The following is a 16,113-nucleotide window of genomic DNA, read 5'->3' as shown; positions in this document are numbered from 1 at the left end:
GTAGAAAGCGTCAACCATGAAATGAAAAATAAGGCAGTCCGAGTGGCGTTGTGTCAAAATAAAAGGGCCTATACTAGGAAACCTATTGCCAAACCTCACAACTAATACACAAAGGTGTGTGGGATAGTTCTCAAGAAAAGAAAAGTGTTCTCAAATAATATGTCAGGATGCGGTAGCTTGGGCCTCCCTTCCTTCCCCAAGTTTTGGACACCGTGTAAGATGGAAGCTTGCAGCAGAGTACAGTCTTGGGCTTCTCCAGCATGTGACAACCGTTCCATTGGCGGTTCTCAGGACTGTTGATGGCCAAGTCTCATTTCCTTTGATAGTCTCTTGCCTTCGGGGCCCGACGTGCTCAAATAACAAAAACAAAAGTTCCTTTAACCAAATGAAAGTTTGTTCGCTGGATGATGGGTTCACTTCTCAGTCTCCCTCTTCTGGGGCTGACCCTTCTCAGTTCTTATAACCACAGTTCAGATAGGGTGATGGTTTCACCGCTAGGTCGCCCTCTTCTAGGCGCTGACCCTTTTCGTATTGCATTAAAAAATATCTCACAGTTACTTTATCAATCAACTTTGGGTGATAGCTTCACCCCTGGATCTCCCTTGGTCGGGCTTGGATCCCTCTTCTCTTTATATTCTTGGGTGATGGCTTCATCCCTGAATCTCCCTCAGGTGGGCTCATACTCCTTTTGACTTCAACATGATACAATTCCCTTTTTTTCTCAATGTTCACTCTGGGATTCACTTCCCCTTCTCTCACACTGCTTGTAGATCAAAGTCTTTTGATTGTACAGGTATTTTGTCTGACCCTCTATATGACCACTTTGACCAATTTTGCAGTGTCTCCTATAGCCTTCTGGTATCTGTAGTTAATCTCATATGGGGCCCGAACAGTCTTTTGCTTTAGCACCCATGTGGTGCCGGTTTCCCTCTGCAGCTGGTCTCCCCTTCACACTTTTCACAGTTCATTCAAAGTTCATCAGCTTTTGTTCAAAACTTGCCACTTAGCTTCTCTGGAGTCAAGACCGTTAACCCAGGTACGGGAGCTTCCCTCGCTCCTGCCTATCAACAATGGCTTTCCCCGTGTACCGTTGACATCTGCTGCAGGACACCTGTGCTATTGTTTGCGTTCTTAGGCTCTGTTCCACAAAGGTTCCGCGGGCCTGGGACGAAAAGGGGAAGGTCACTTCTCTCCTCACCACACTCTTGATTCCTGCTGCCTTTCTCCTTCTCTTGAAATGTTGCATGGTAGCTGTCTCGTCGTGCTGGCTCTTGTACTCACCTTTCTCGTACTGCCCTCTCATTCTCCACCTTTTATCCCTGTGGAGAAAAGAAGGGCCACCAGATGAGTGTGGTCTGGGTTAATTGCCTGACTTGGCCTGACCCTTGTATTGGGACATGTCAGGTAAACGGCCCTGGTGTTATGTCGGGAAAAAATATTTGTTTCAGAAAAAGAAGGTGATAGAGTTTCCGGGTATCCTACAGTGTGGGAAGGGAAAGAGGTGTTATATGGAGGGAAAATCCTCGTATTTGGGGTTTGTCGGAATCTCAAAAGGGTAGGTTTTGTAGGGATTGTGAGAATGGTAGCTGCTGGTTACATTTGATAGGTAGTTTGCAAAATAATAATCAGAGGGACAAGATCGTTTGGGTTCATGAGGCATACGGGAATAACAGATTGTGAAATGAACACAGGGGATTCTGGGACCGGTAGTGTTTTGGCAGGGTGGACTGGGTGTTCGGAAAAGAATAATCACAAGGACGTGAAAAAGAATGGTTGAGAGTTTTTGGGTAGAAAGCGGGGAAGCAGGGTTTCTGGGAGATGTGGTTTTCAACTCTAGAAGGGTTTGTGTTCATAGGGGAGTTTCCCAATGGGGTGTGTTTGGTAGATTTTAATACAGGAGATTTTATAGGAGAAACGGGGCCAACCTTGGCACAGCCCACAAAGGGCTCTGGGATCTCTCCCTCCTCGTTTTCTTCCCCGGTAACATACCACATCTCGCCTGCGGTATTCCCCCAAGCCCAACCCCAGGTTCCCTTACCTAGGTGATCCTCCCTCACTGGTCCACCCCCAGGAACTAGATCCAACAGCAATGGCCGTGTCCTGGCCACCGGAATAAGGGATTCTCAAGGTTTTACTGGGAGAATATCCTCAGGTTTCTCACACAGACCAATACTCTGGGACGTCATTTGGGCGGCGCCAGGTGTTGCAACTGTGACCCCTGATGTTTCCCTTGCTACCCTTGTGGTCTCCCTTGCTACCCCTAAAAAAGATCCTTTTTTAAACTTTTTTTAAAACAAATTTTATATATTTTTTTCCATTGAAGCTCCTGGGCTGTGGCCAGTGGCATGTGGATCTTTGTTGTTGGAGTGGCTGGAATTTATGTTGAGGCCTCTTAAAAAAAAGACAGCGAGTTCTACAAGTGTAACAATTTGAGCAGTGACCCTAAATAAGAAAGAATAGGAATGACAAACAATTTGTCTTTCTGGAATTCTATACAATAATGTCTAGACTCATTAAAGGGGTGAAATGTCATGTTCTATCGCTTCCCATGATGTCACTTTGGGGTGGGGTCAAATGCCATCACCTCCTGTGATGTCATCAGAGGTCAAGGGTCATGTGATGTCACTTCCACTACCCTGGCATTTTGGTGAAATGACGTCCCTGCCAATACTCTACTTTTATGTTGAAACTGATGAAATTAAAGACCTTCTTTCCATTAAGACCTTGCACACATCCATATACAGATACCAAACGGGTGACCTAGTCGACAGATGTAGCCAGACCCTAAATTACCTAGTGTGGAAGTTAATGTATATATATTCTTTTGTGTTACGCATACTTCACATGCCACCTAATGGCACTTTTGTAGTCTTAAATGTATGTCAATGGAAGAAATTAAACATTTGTTTTAAGATAATTCTACTTTTGGTGATCTCTACTAGCTAGTATATACTAATCTAGCTACACTGCCAACACAGGGCGACCTCCAGTGCGTCAATGACAAGGGTAGCCTTTGACTCTGCTCTCTGTTCTACTAGTGCTGGTATCCCTCGTGGCTGGCAGGCCAGATGGTGTCCGCACCAGCAATGCAAGACTGGCTCGGGACCCAGCAGGATGGTACCAGATCGGACATTGCAAGGCAGTACAAGTTGGCTTTGTCACCTAAGGTGGGGGGCACAGCAGGAATGGTGTTACAACAGGATAGTCCCTAGAAGGTGACGGACCAGGTTGAGTTTGCTGTTGTGCCAGCATGGGACGTGCCAGCAGAAGGGACTGGCGAGACCATAGGAGCAGATGGTGGAAGGACAGGAGATGAAGCATGTATGGAGCAGGGTGGAAGCTGATGTCTGCGATGCGTCAGAGAACTCATTGTATCTGGATTGTGTCTGGATTGATTGCCGGGGGAGTGGTTGATGGAGGGCTGCAGCAATCGAAGTTGTGTGGGGCACTTTCTCACCAGTCAAGTCGGCAGAGATTGTGACCATTGGAGACACATTGCCTCACGCGGCTATGGATCCGAGATGGTCAGGAGAGTAATGATGTCAGTTCCCGTGGAGCTGGGCACGCCGTTGTCAATGGAATACCCAGCTCACCTTGAGTGTTGCCATGGTGACTGTGCATTCGGGGGCACTGTGCAGGAGGAGGTGCGAGTGTCTGTGAGTGCCATGTTACGGAGGCAGAAGACATTATGGGTGATCTCACGGCAGGCCATGGGGGGGGGGGGTCTGTGGCAGTCCATTTCAGCAAATTTGCCGGGGTAAATGCTTGTCCATGCTCATACGGCCAGGACCAAGAGGAGGAAATTGTGTTGGGACTTTCAGGATGTCAAGAGAAGTGAGGTGACTTCGTCGTGGTGGTTCAGCGACCCAGAAAGTTATTTTGGGCACAGAGGACGATGGGATGAGCCTGTAGGAGGGAGAATCTTCTTAAGTTTCGAGGCTGGTTATTATGATCTTGTGTTGTGTTGGTGTTGTGGCCTCAGGAGCTGAGGTGTTTGGTTAGGAGGGTTGGCATGGGTGAAAGTTAGTCAAGGCCTGTTATTTGAAATGCTGTTGTGTTTGTTTGTGGCCTTCTTGGGGTACTAAGGGTGCCATTTACTGTTCTTATGGTTTCAGACATATTGGGAGCAGGTATGCGCTGGATCACATATTTTGGGACATGTTTTCTCCCTTCTCTGGGTGGAATGTAAGTGGGTGTGGGCAATACAGGGTTAGTGTGTTTTCATTTGGACATGTGAGTGCAGGGCATGTATTTTGGACACATGTATGGGGACACATGCATTGTGGACTCCTGTACTTGGGGTCGAGGGCATGTGGGTGCAGGGTGTACACAGTTATATTGTCTTCATTTGGGACTCGTGGAATGCACAACAACATTGTCTTCAAACTGTTTGTGTAGGGCATGTTGCATTTGTTTACATGTATTTATTTTTGTATTTATTTGTAGGAGTGTTTCCCTGGTTGTTTTCTAGGAATGGCCATCTGGGTTCTGGGTGAGTCTTAAGTGCAAAGTTTTTGTTGTGTGGTTTGAGATACAGTGAGGTGCTGCCGAGGTTCAGAATGCAGGTGGGTCTGGTTGTTTTGCAGTTAGGTGCTGCCGGGGTACAGTATGGCTGTGTGGGTTTTGAGTTTTTGGGTTCAGAATGGCAGGGTGGGTTCTTAGTGTTCTGCAGTGAGGTGCTGTCAGGATTCTGAATGGTCTGTTGGGTTCTAACTATCTGCAGCGAGGTGCTGCCGGGTTTTAGGTGTTGTTTATAGCATGACCTGTTTTGTCATCCGAAGATAAATCATTGTATACGTGGAAGACTCCGGGCATGGATTTGTTTGGCTTCCAGTGTGTAATGCCTTCATTTTTCAGGTCTCCAGTGTTGCCTGCTTACTGCGAGTTTAATTTGTCGAGCTGCATGTGTGATTCTTTCCCTCTTGGTTGGTGGGGCTTCTTGTTTGCTTAGTGCTTGAAGGGAGAGGAGTGGAACGTTTTTCTGTTTTCTGGAGGAGTGTAGTAAAGTGGAGCATGTGGTTTCATGCTGTGTTTCTTTGTCATATCATGCTGTGCTTCTATCTGCAATCTTGTATGTTCTACAGTTGCATGTTCATTCTGTTGATGATATTCAGTTTGTTGTAGGATGCCGTTTTTGTTCCAACTTTGTCTCAGGCGTTCCCTTTCTTAGAAGTAGATGAGTGTGGTTGAGTTGTGGTTGTAGTGAGGGTGTAGAGTTGTGTGTCCGTTCATGGTATGGTGCCATCCTGCATTTCACGTTTTGGAGGGTGTTTTCCATATGGTATGTGATTGGGTCCATGGTTGGTTTACTTGGAGTAGTGTTCTTCTATTTGGTTTGTGTGCTGGTCACATGTAGCCTGAGTGTTGGACTTGCTTTCCAGGTTAGGGGGTGTTTTGTGGCTCTTTCGAAGGTCTGCTTGGTTATGTTTGAATGTGTTCATTGTGCAATTGGAGGAGGTGTGGTTTAGGCAGGGACGTATTTCCAATTAGGCCTTCTAGGCGCCGGGCCTTGGGCGGCATATTTTCATGGAGCGGCATATTTCAGTGTGCATTCCAAAAAAGAAATGTGAGAAAGCATTTCTTGGAATGTCTTTGCAGGCACTACAAAGCAAGCAGTGATTAAGGTCAGCCGAGCTGGTGTAAAAGGTGACACATGGCCAGACACCGACGCTGGGCTCCAGCCTGCAGCATTTTTGGAAATGTGTGCCCACTTCACTCAAGTGCCTCCACGCTTGTCAGTACATATTTTGCTGTCATAGAAGAGCCCATGTACACACGTTATATACAGTGTTGGTGTATTTTGCTTCAATGACAAGATGCAGGCAGTGGTCCTCCTGTGCTGTTGCTCCCCTCTCCTTCATTCTTACATGGTGACTGCGCTATATAAACTAAGTACAGTGAGTTTAACATCCTTTGCTGGCCGGGTCTGCGAATGTACCTTTCTAGCGCCATTTCATCTGTGATGTATTTGTGTGCATAACAAAGGTCTGCTATTCGGTTAGGCCCCTAAGGTGAGAGACTGGAGTCCCTTTCATGGTCTCAGAGTCCTCTCTCGCATGAGTTGGATTATAACCAGACCTTCAATAGGACTACTCAATAACTGGCGCATCCTTCATTCAGATAAGTTCCCTTTTCAGCCTTTGCTAAGGAAACCAAATCCATCCACATGCTCCAAAATCCCATGGTGTATCATATCGAGCTCAGATGTTTACATAGGAGCCATCTGATTGGGAGATATTGTGGACACCCTCAATGAATCGTTAGTCACCTATTTAAAGATTGACCACAGCTATCTTGGTCCTCTATGAGGGACCCCATGTCGTCGTCGTCGTGATGATTCATCATGATGATGATGATGATGAGACCTGGCAGTGAGTCAACAGGTTGAAAGAGTTTCCAGTCTCCACAATCTGGTCCCACATGTCGTATTGGGAGTTCATCCTTTGGACGTTTATCAACAGATTCTCTGGAAATTACTATATTTTGCAGGACATTTTTTTTTATAGCATTTCTGGTTTATTTTCCTAAAGAGATTAAGACAATCTGTTAGTGGTCTCCTGGGGTATCATCCTTGTGATGGAATGCTAGATTCCTGTCTGAAGAACTACATTTTAATCATTGCCTGGTGTAAGATCCCAGCAGTCTCCTCCCCCAATTTTTACTGAGGTTGCCACTGGAAATCTCATCCCTAAGACTGTGATGACACCTATCCTTACTGGTTCAAGCCCTGGGATTTCCCTTCTGGGTTTTGGCCATTATCAATTGTGCGGCTTGCTCTTTCTGTCAGTCTCCCTGTTTCTGACACAGCCCCGGAATCTTCTGGTTAACCCAGTGAGCAAAATACCAGTCTGCAGTCAAATCAAGAAGAAAATGGTCAATCACCTTTGAGGTAAAAGCATGTTGGTGAAAATGAAAAACCTATCTGAAGTATCCACTTTGTTTCGCGGGATCCAACCATTCGGATTTATTATAACATCTGTCAATCACATTTCCCAACTCACTCTCACTTTCTTCTGAATGCCACAAACACTCCACGATATTTTACCAAGCATTCTCACAAATGCCCCTCTTAGCTTGGCATACTCGTTCTGCTCACCCTGTTGTGACTCCTGAATTGCCTCACTACGAGGAAGTTGCAAGCAGCACAACAAGCAAGCTGCTGTGTCCTCTTCACTCAATAAAAATATGGTATATGCCAACTCAAATGAACCCTGCCAAATCAAAACATCTGATGCCACAAAATATGCACTGACCAACTATTTCGATAGGTGGGGACAAGAACAATGATCTGTCCCCATAACTGTCTGTGGTGTGTTGCGTGAGCTATCTGATTTTGCTGCTCCCAGCTCAATCCTCCGATTTTCTAGTTAAAGTGATCTCTTCATCCCCTTTTTCAACTGCTCCTTTTACTTTTTCATCACTGCCACGTCTTCTGTCACCTTGCATTCCTCCATCTGGAGTGTTTCTCCCTCCAAGGGGAAAGGATTTGCTGCTCCATCAGGAAAAGGTCCATCAACGATTTTTTTATTCATAGAACTTCGATTTTTCGAGATTTTGGTACTCCACTTTTTTGTCAAAAATAAAATGGTCACTTTTTTAAGCAAATTATTTACCACTTTTATTTACTGCAAAAAGATAGATGGTTGGTTGGGGTTGGGGTTGGGTATATAGTAAAGGGGTGGTTAGGGGTAGATGTGAGGGGTGTAGGAAATCTTCCTGCCCCGCATTTTGCAGGAAAGAATTGGGTAAACAAAAATCACCCTTTTTAATTTTGAGCAATTATTCGCAGTGTTCTACCATAGAACCAGAGTTTCTGGCACAGGGATCCTAAGCCAAGCACGTGGCAAGGTTGATAGTGAAGAAGGTGCTGGTAAGAGTTAGTCATGGGACATCTTTCATGCCTCTGGATTGTTCTTCCCCAGTGGCTCTTGTAATGGCAAGTTGATTTTCGAGTCACATTGCTCATAGCTCATCTATTTACATACTGCTCACGATGATTTCAGCACTGAGTGGCACCACTTCCATCTTTCTGTCCTATCTTTACTGTACTAGGTGCTCTGTATATCTCTATTTGTAGTAATAGATGTTGCTGGAGGTCCATCACTAGATCTCCACTGCTGTTGCTGCTGAATACATGGGTGTTTTTCCAATCCCTTAGTTATTGTGGTCTAGTAGGACTCAATATGGGCTGCACAGGGTTCCTTAGCCTTCCTCTTGCTCACCTAATTGCAGTCTTTCTTAGATCAATCAAGGCCGTGGTCTAGGGTCAGGAATGAGGCAGACAGGAGTTTATGGTAACACATTTATGAATGTAAATAAACAAATGTTTATCTGAAATCCCTGTTGTATGTTCAAGGCAAGCAAAATCTGTATAGTAATACTAATACCAAAGTTAATAATAATAATATGTTGATTTGTAGAGGCTCATACCAGATTCTTCCAATATCTAAGTGCTGTAATAATCAGTGTCACCATTATTACCTGCACATGGTACTTAATTGATCAACCTTTGGGGATGAAGGGCTGAGTCAACTCTGACCGAGGTATCAAACCCTTGTCGCATGGCATCTTCGTGTACCAAAGGCAGGCATATTGCACTTCAGCTATCCACCTTGTATTTACAGTTAACGTAAAAGTACAATGTAGAAAGTCGCAAGTGTGGAAGTATTTGTAACTTCCTAAGTGTTAATGTTACAATTAACCAGTGGGTCTTTCTTGATTGGTAATAGTCTCCCGAAGCTCACTAAAGATAATATTCACTAAAAGGGCTCACTAAGTGGAGACACGAGAAAACTCTTCAACTGCAATATAACACTCTCATTGGAAACAGAGGGAAAGGCAGGGCGTTTTGTGATTGTCTGACCACATTAATCCGGGGCATGTGACCTTGCCGTTGTAACTTGCTCGGTTTCCAGAGAAGAACTATCAACCCCTCATTTCCTCTGCGGTCACCAGTCAGTGGCCCCACCAATAAGGACCGCCACATTCAAGCTCCCTTGTGGTAAAACAATCCTAATGTGTAGTTAGCCTTGAATCCAGTGATCCATTCAAACTCATCTTATTTGGACCCGTCCTCTGCAATTTTGGATTTCCAAGCTGGGAAACTCCTAACCCTTTCACACCCATATCACCCTTACTCGCTAGGAGTGTGACCTGACTTTATGGCTCTGCACTACATTTTATCTGCTAATAACTGGCAAGCTGCTCCTCAGATGATTTATGTTATGTTATGTTGATTTATTCCGTGCACCGCTGCCATTTTCATGGTCGCCAGGCGCTCTGTAAGAAAAGTGGGTAGGGTTGGTTAGTGAGTGAGAGAGGGTAGGATAGAATTTGTGCTCATCTGTTGATGCGTGCAGAACCAGGAGGAACTGATGTCTGTGTGTGCGAGCTTTCTGGGTGTGCACTGGACCTGTTGTGTTTGTAAGGGTGGAGTCCAGTGTCTGAGTTGTTTGTTGTGTGCAGGTATTGGGTTTTGTAGTAGTATTACAGAGGGGCATGCGGTTTGTGCGTTTTTTGGTGAATTGCTTCACTAGCCCTTTGAGCGTGTGCTGTACGTGAAAGGTGTGAGGATGTGGAGACGAGAAGGTGGATGGTTAGTTGGTTTTAGGTGATCTCTGGGCGTCGAGCAGTTTTAATGTAGGTTCATCCTTCTATTTTGTCCCGTGTTTGCTCTGGTCCTGGTGTATGGTTTGCACATCTAAATTAAATCAAAACAATAAATCGGTACAATTCAAGTGCAGCTAGATTCAAAATCAGCGGACGCCAACTCCATACAGTTCTATTGTGGCTAAATTCAAAAGCAGTAGGTTACAATTCTAGTGTGGCTAAATTCAAAAGTAGTGGGTTGAAATTCTTGTGTGGCTAAACTCAAAAGCAGTGGGTTACAATTCTAGTGTGGCTAAACTGAAAAGTGGCAGGTTGCAATTCTAGTGCAGCTGAATTCAGAAGCAGCAGGTTACATTTCTAGTGTGGTTAAATTCAAAAGCAGGGGGGTTGCAATTCTAGTGCCGCTGAATTCCGAAGCAGCGTTAACTAACTTGGCATAATTCTAGTGTGGCAAGATTCCAAGATTCAAAAGCAGCAAGTTACAATTCTAGTGTGGCTAAATTCAAAAGCAGAAAGTTACAATTGTAGTGTGGCTACATTCAAAAGCAGTGGGGTTACAATTCTATTATGGCTAAATTCAAAGCAGTGGGCTACAATTCTAGTGTGGCTAAATTAAAATGTAGCATTGAATAAATAAGTATCATTCTAGTGTGGCTAAATTCAGAAGCAGTGTTAACCAACTCAGTTCAATTTCAGTGTGGCTAAATTCAAAAGCAGTAGGTTTCAATTGTAGATGTTGCTCCCAAACTGAAAGAACAATTTCGGTAGATGTTGGTTTGGAGAGACCATGGTTACAAAAAAGGTTTACCAACTGCAACACGATGTGGGTCGTGTATATCATCCGGTGCCCATGCCACAAAATATATATCGGGAAGACTGAGTGCAAAGTCAAAACACGCATAGGAGAACACAAAAGTTGTATACGGAACAAAATCCTGACGGCACCTACGGTTGGCCACTTTATTGCATTAAATCACAATTGTGATGACTTAAGATGGTCAGTTTTGAAGAAAATCAATACCACGAACAACACACATGTAGATAAAAATAGATTATCCAATGAAGAAATGAAACTTATACACTTGACTCAGAGTAATGTAGTTGGTCTCAACAAACCGCTCGATTGGAACATCATTCACATGTGAAGACTTCTTTAATTGTGCCTCAGAGCCTGATTTAAACATTTAAATTATAAGTTCTAAACACCGATTATTTCTGTATTTGTAATTTGACACTTGGCTTTGTATAGATGGCAGTGCGCCATTACATTGTGGACTGAGTTACTGCCGATGACGTTTCTCCTTCTCTCTTTTTTGATAAATGAGAATGTTAATGTGCATCTCAGCATTATGAATGTCACACTAGACTTGCTGATACAGTCGGACTCAAACTCTACACTACTCCGGGTCATAATAACTTAAGTACGCCCCATACCTCTAATGTTCCTTCAGTTGCAACGTCATGTATGTTTGAACATAATAATACTTCCTTGAGCATGAGATTAGTTTAGTGCTTGTGATAAACCATTGCTGTTATGAGCTATAACCGTTCACTAGGCGGTGCGCGTTACATTCTGCACTCTTCTATGTCTTAACATCTTAAGGACTTTCAAGATGTCCACTACTTTCTTGACCGTAACGTCACTAATGTGTGATTAGAAGAAGGACCAAAAAATTGTACTCACCCAGGAGTCGAAAATGCTTTCCAACAGACGGTGTTCGACTTAACTTGCATTTGCACACTAAGATGCAGTTTCGCTCGTAAAGTGAGCTTCTGACATGAAAATGTTATTACCTTTTTCAGCATTTATTTCCCGTATGAGACACTGGCTGCATTCCGAGAACTCTGCTTGGAGACACATGAACGGGTTTTTAAAACACCAATATTGATTTTTTAGTATTCATGATGATTACATATACAACTCTGATATAATGTATTAACAGAGGACTTCTTGCTCTCTGTTTCACAGTGACCAGCGTTCCCTATTGAAGTAAATGAAACGGAGCGCCACTTGATTTTGACACAGTAACGGTGCAGATGCTCGCAGTGCAGTTACATTTGTTGTTGGGCATTTTCAAGACAACGTGACAAGTAAGCAGTATACTTAATGTATGAATGCACATGTTCCAACTACTAATTCATATTCCATGCAAAACACTATAGTTGGATGTCCCGAGTTAAATGTCAATTTTTTTTTTCATGGATAATGTTCCATTTTCTGTGAGTGCTTTTTTGCATTTTCATAATATAATAGTTTACAGGTCTTGATACATGTTTTCGTATCTTTATTTTGACATAGACACAGGAGCTGCCTTGGATCACAAAGCATTATCCTTCACTTTTTAAAGGTAGTTGTGACCACCTGATGCTCGGATCATCAAAAGCTTTGACAATTCTTAATTCCTTCAAGAACTGGGAATTTTTCAAAGTAAGTGATGCAGTATACTACTTACTTCATATTTTCTCTTTGCTTATTAGATTAGATTTGGCAATAAGGGCTATGTATCCAATTTACCAAGTAGACTAGCTCCACCCCTCAACATCAAATCCTGTAAAAATCTCACAGCCATGCTCACTATTAACTCCCAGACCCTTACTATCCACATTATATATAGACCTCCAGGCCATATCGGAACCTTTGAGGAAGATATCTCCAACATCCTCTCTAACAACCTAAAAAACTCCTCACAAGTCCTTCTATTAGAGGACATGAACTTAGGATTCAGTGACCCCAAGGACACACATGCGTCTAGCGTGGCCAACACCTTTACTGAATTAGGCCTCACCCAGTGAGTGCTCCACTCTACACACAACAAAGGAAGAATACTTGACTTGGTGGCAGACTATTACTGCAATACCTCCATCACATCCATATCACCCCAGATCTGGACTGACCACCACCTTGTAGCCTTCTCCTTAGCTACTGACAAACCCATCTCCAATCCCATACTGCTAGCACCACCCATACCCACAAGGAACAAAAATAACATACCTGTGACAATTTACTTCCTCTCGTTCTCCCCACTCTGAATGCACTCCCTGAAAACCTGGGGCCCTGATGCTTTGGTCAAGGAGTATAACAAAGTCATGTCCTCGTCACTTGACTTAATAGCACCACTTAAAATGAGACAAAGTAAACCCAAAGCCCACCTCAACTCCTGGTGCACACCACATCTGAAAACTTTACGAACTAAAAAAGACTGCGACGAAAACAAAACCAACCTCAGCACCATAACTGCTCTTTACAAAAGTGAAATACTTCTAGCTAAACGCAAAGCGTACAATTCCAGAATATCACAAGCTAAATCAAGCATGAAGGAGCTCTTCGTCATCTTAAGAGTTAGAAGACCCCATCCCAGTGCTGGACAACTGCGTAAAAGACAAACCTTGGTGCTCCAACATCCAGCAAGCTTTATCCAATAAGGTCACGACCCTACAATCCAAAATCGCCAAGAAAAAAGCCTCTCTAACCTGCATCCCCCCCATAGTCACCCCCTCTCCTCCCAATAACACTGCCAATCCCCCTCGCTTTAAGTTTTCTAAAGTCTCCATTATTGAGACAGAAAAAACTATCCTATCACTAAAACCTTCAAACTGCCAGGGCGATTAATGCCCTCCCCAACTCATAAAGAATGCAGCCAGGGACCTGGCTCCTTTTATCTCAAAACTCATCAATGCCTCATTTCCTTCAGGTATTATCCCAACCAACATCAAAGAATCATGGGTGCTCCCATTACTTAAAAACAGACTTTAGACCCAGCTATACCCACTAATTACCGACTGATCACTGCCTTTCCTTCTGAAAATTTTAGACAAGATGGCCTATACACAAATCCAAAAACACCTGGAATCCAACCGCTTACTAGGAGCACGCCAGTCTGGCTTTCAGCCTCAGCATGGGACGGAAACAGCTCTATTAGATCTAAACGTCCAGATTGACGAGCTCAGGGATAATGGTAAATCGGCCCTCCTTCTCCTCCTGGACCTATCGGCTGCATTTGACCTTGTGGACCACGGGGTCCTATGCAGCCATCTGGATTCTGCCGCTCACTTCTCAGCAGAAGCCATAGCATGGGTACAATCTTTTCTAAGCAATCAGACTATAAGAGTCTTCTCCCCCACTGCAGCTGCGGACCCTATCCTGATCACCTGCGGAGTGCCTCAGGGATCCTGTGTCTCACCTACCCTATACAATATCTTTATGAAGCCCCTGATCGATGATCTGGATCATCTTGGTATCACCTACACTAACTATGCAGACGATACTCAGATCCTCCTACCACTTTCTGGGGATTATGAAAAGGATTTGGCCTTGGTGAATAGGGTATATCTCATCATCCAGCCATGGATGGCTACCCACGGACTATGCCTGAATGATGACAAGACTGAGATCATCATCCTGGGCACTACCTCAACCCTCAAAAAACTAGGCCCTAAATATTCTGCCTTTAACATAGACACCAACACCATCACTGTTGCCAAGGCGGTGAAAACTTTGGGGTTCTACCTGGACTCTACCCAATCTCTCGACAAGCAGGTCAACGCCATGGCCTCGGCCAGGGCATATACCTGCAAACTGATTAGAGCAGGTAAACCCTTCCTGTCCAATGACAGCTGCATTACCGTGGCTAGAGCGCTCATCTTGTCAAAGTTAGATTACTGTAATGCATTTTACATAGGGGCTAACAAACAAACCATTAGGAAAATCCAAGTCCTCCAGAACAACGCCGTGAGAGCAGCACTCTGAATCCCCAGGAGAGAACTCCTCTCTGAGCTCAGAAGATCAAATAACTGGCTCTCGATACAAGACAAAATCAATCTCAAAGTTGCCTCACTCACCCACCCACAAATGCCTCAATAACGCAGCACCCTCCTATCTAACAGAAAGACTCATCAGAAAATCCTTTACAAGAACCACCAGATTATCCAGCACCAACTGCATCTTAGTCCCAAGATTTAAGCTGTCTAGAGTCGGGGGCAGTAGCTTCTCGGTCAAGGCAGCTCAACTATGGAACTCCTTACCCCTTCCTTTGAGAGCAGATCAGCCCTACCTAAACTTCCGCCAGAACCTTATCAAATGGCACAAAGACGCTGACGAGTAAAGCCTCCTCCAGGACACCATTAACTAAACCTCACTTCTTCTATGTATATAATATCTTCCTTAATGATCGTGAACATCACTAGCTAAAACTTTGACTGTCCACTGCATTTCCGCATATTTTTGACTATGCTATGTTGTTCCCACTCTATCTTTTCTGTTACCACACCCTGTACATTGCTGTGACCTGAATAATTCTTATGTATTGTATTTTTGAATGCATTGTATTACCCTTATGTGCAACTAAGCTGTGAATCTTCTTATGCAATGCGCCCTGATACCCTTGTGTCTGGTGCGCAATGCAAGTAATAAAACAAACAAACAAACAATAGTAACTCCAATATATCCCCTTTTCTGTTTTCTCCTTCAACAGAATACCCTAGCGTGAAGAAACTAATACTCTTCCTATACCACCTGTTGTTCAATTAATACCATTTTTTGGGTAAGTGTGATGGAGTCAATTGAGGTTGAAACTTCGTTTTAGGTCACTACCTCTCTGTGATGTGAGTTAATGAATTTCTTGCGTGAACTCTATGAATTTCTATTTGTAATTAGTTCATCTTTCGCATGTTTTTGAACAGGAGAACAACAGAACGAAGACGTGATGTACTAATAGTATATAATGAAATATCATCAGAACAACAATCAAAACACCATACCCCGGAAGAATTTCCCTATAATAATGTGAAAGAAACATGTCTGGTTGAAAAGGGTCTAAATAACGTGCCAGACCTGTTTTGAATTTAGTCTGTATTTTCACAGGCCTTTGTATTGTTTTGTGTATAACAGTGACTTTTTATTGAATTTGTTATGTTTTTTACATGCTAGTTTGATTTTATTTTCTGTAGTAGTTAACGTGATGTTTTGTTGTAAAGTATTGTACTATTGTGATTCATCATATATATTTTCCAGTAGGTGTTAATAATTACACCTAGTATTTTAGATGAAGTCTTAAATGTTTCATCAAGAGGCACATTGTATGTTTTTGAATTAGCTGATTGGTTGTGATTTTTGTAAATGTGCCTTGTTTTAGACAACTTTATATTAATAAATTATATGTTTTTAACATTGTTAATCAGCGGGGTTGAGTTGAATCTTTTTCTCCTGCAAATAGTAGTTCTAGAGAGTTTCACTTTTTCTCCTGATGGTCCATTATTCTGATGCGTAGTATACCCAGTCTTTTGTCTTTACATGATTTGTGCTATACCAGGTGTGACCGGAGTGTATATTTACCTGGTGACCCTTGTTAGGTGTTAAGTGTGTACAATTCTAGTGCAGCTAAATTCAAAAGCAGATGGTTGAAATTCTAGTGCCGCTGAATTCAGAATTAGTGTTAACTAACTCAGTATAATTCTAGTGTGGTAAGATGCAAAAGCAGCAAGTTACAATTCTACTGTGGCTAAATT

General features: G+C 43.3%; 1 long non-coding RNA gene across 3 annotated transcripts in view; it reads left to right on the top strand.

The window, feature by feature from the left end:
- The window catches only part of LOC138582043 (uncharacterized), a 526,633-nt gene extending 510,851 nt beyond the window's left edge, over positions 1 to 15,782 (top strand). For all 3 annotated transcript variants that reach the window (XR_011304938.1, XR_011304937.1, XR_011304939.1), the window contains exons 3-6: positions 11,579 to 11,700; positions 11,909 to 12,037; positions 15,081 to 15,149; positions 15,289 to 15,782. This is a non-coding gene — a long non-coding RNA (uncharacterized lncRNA). The remainder of the gene's footprint in view (positions 1 to 11,578; positions 11,701 to 11,908; positions 12,038 to 15,080; positions 15,150 to 15,288) is intronic.
- The last annotated feature ends 331 nt before the right edge of the window (positions 15,783 to 16,113 follow it).

The sequence above is a fragment of the Ambystoma mexicanum genome, chromosome 3q (assembly GCF_040938575.1).
Source record: "Ambystoma mexicanum isolate Mex_15411 chromosome 3q, UKY_AmexF1_1, whole genome shotgun sequence".
Classification (NCBI taxonomy): domain Eukaryota; kingdom Metazoa; phylum Chordata; class Amphibia; order Caudata; family Ambystomatidae; genus Ambystoma; species Ambystoma mexicanum.
The sequence above is the reverse complement of the archived record's forward strand: the minus strand, read 5'-3'. Positions and strand labels throughout refer to the sequence as shown.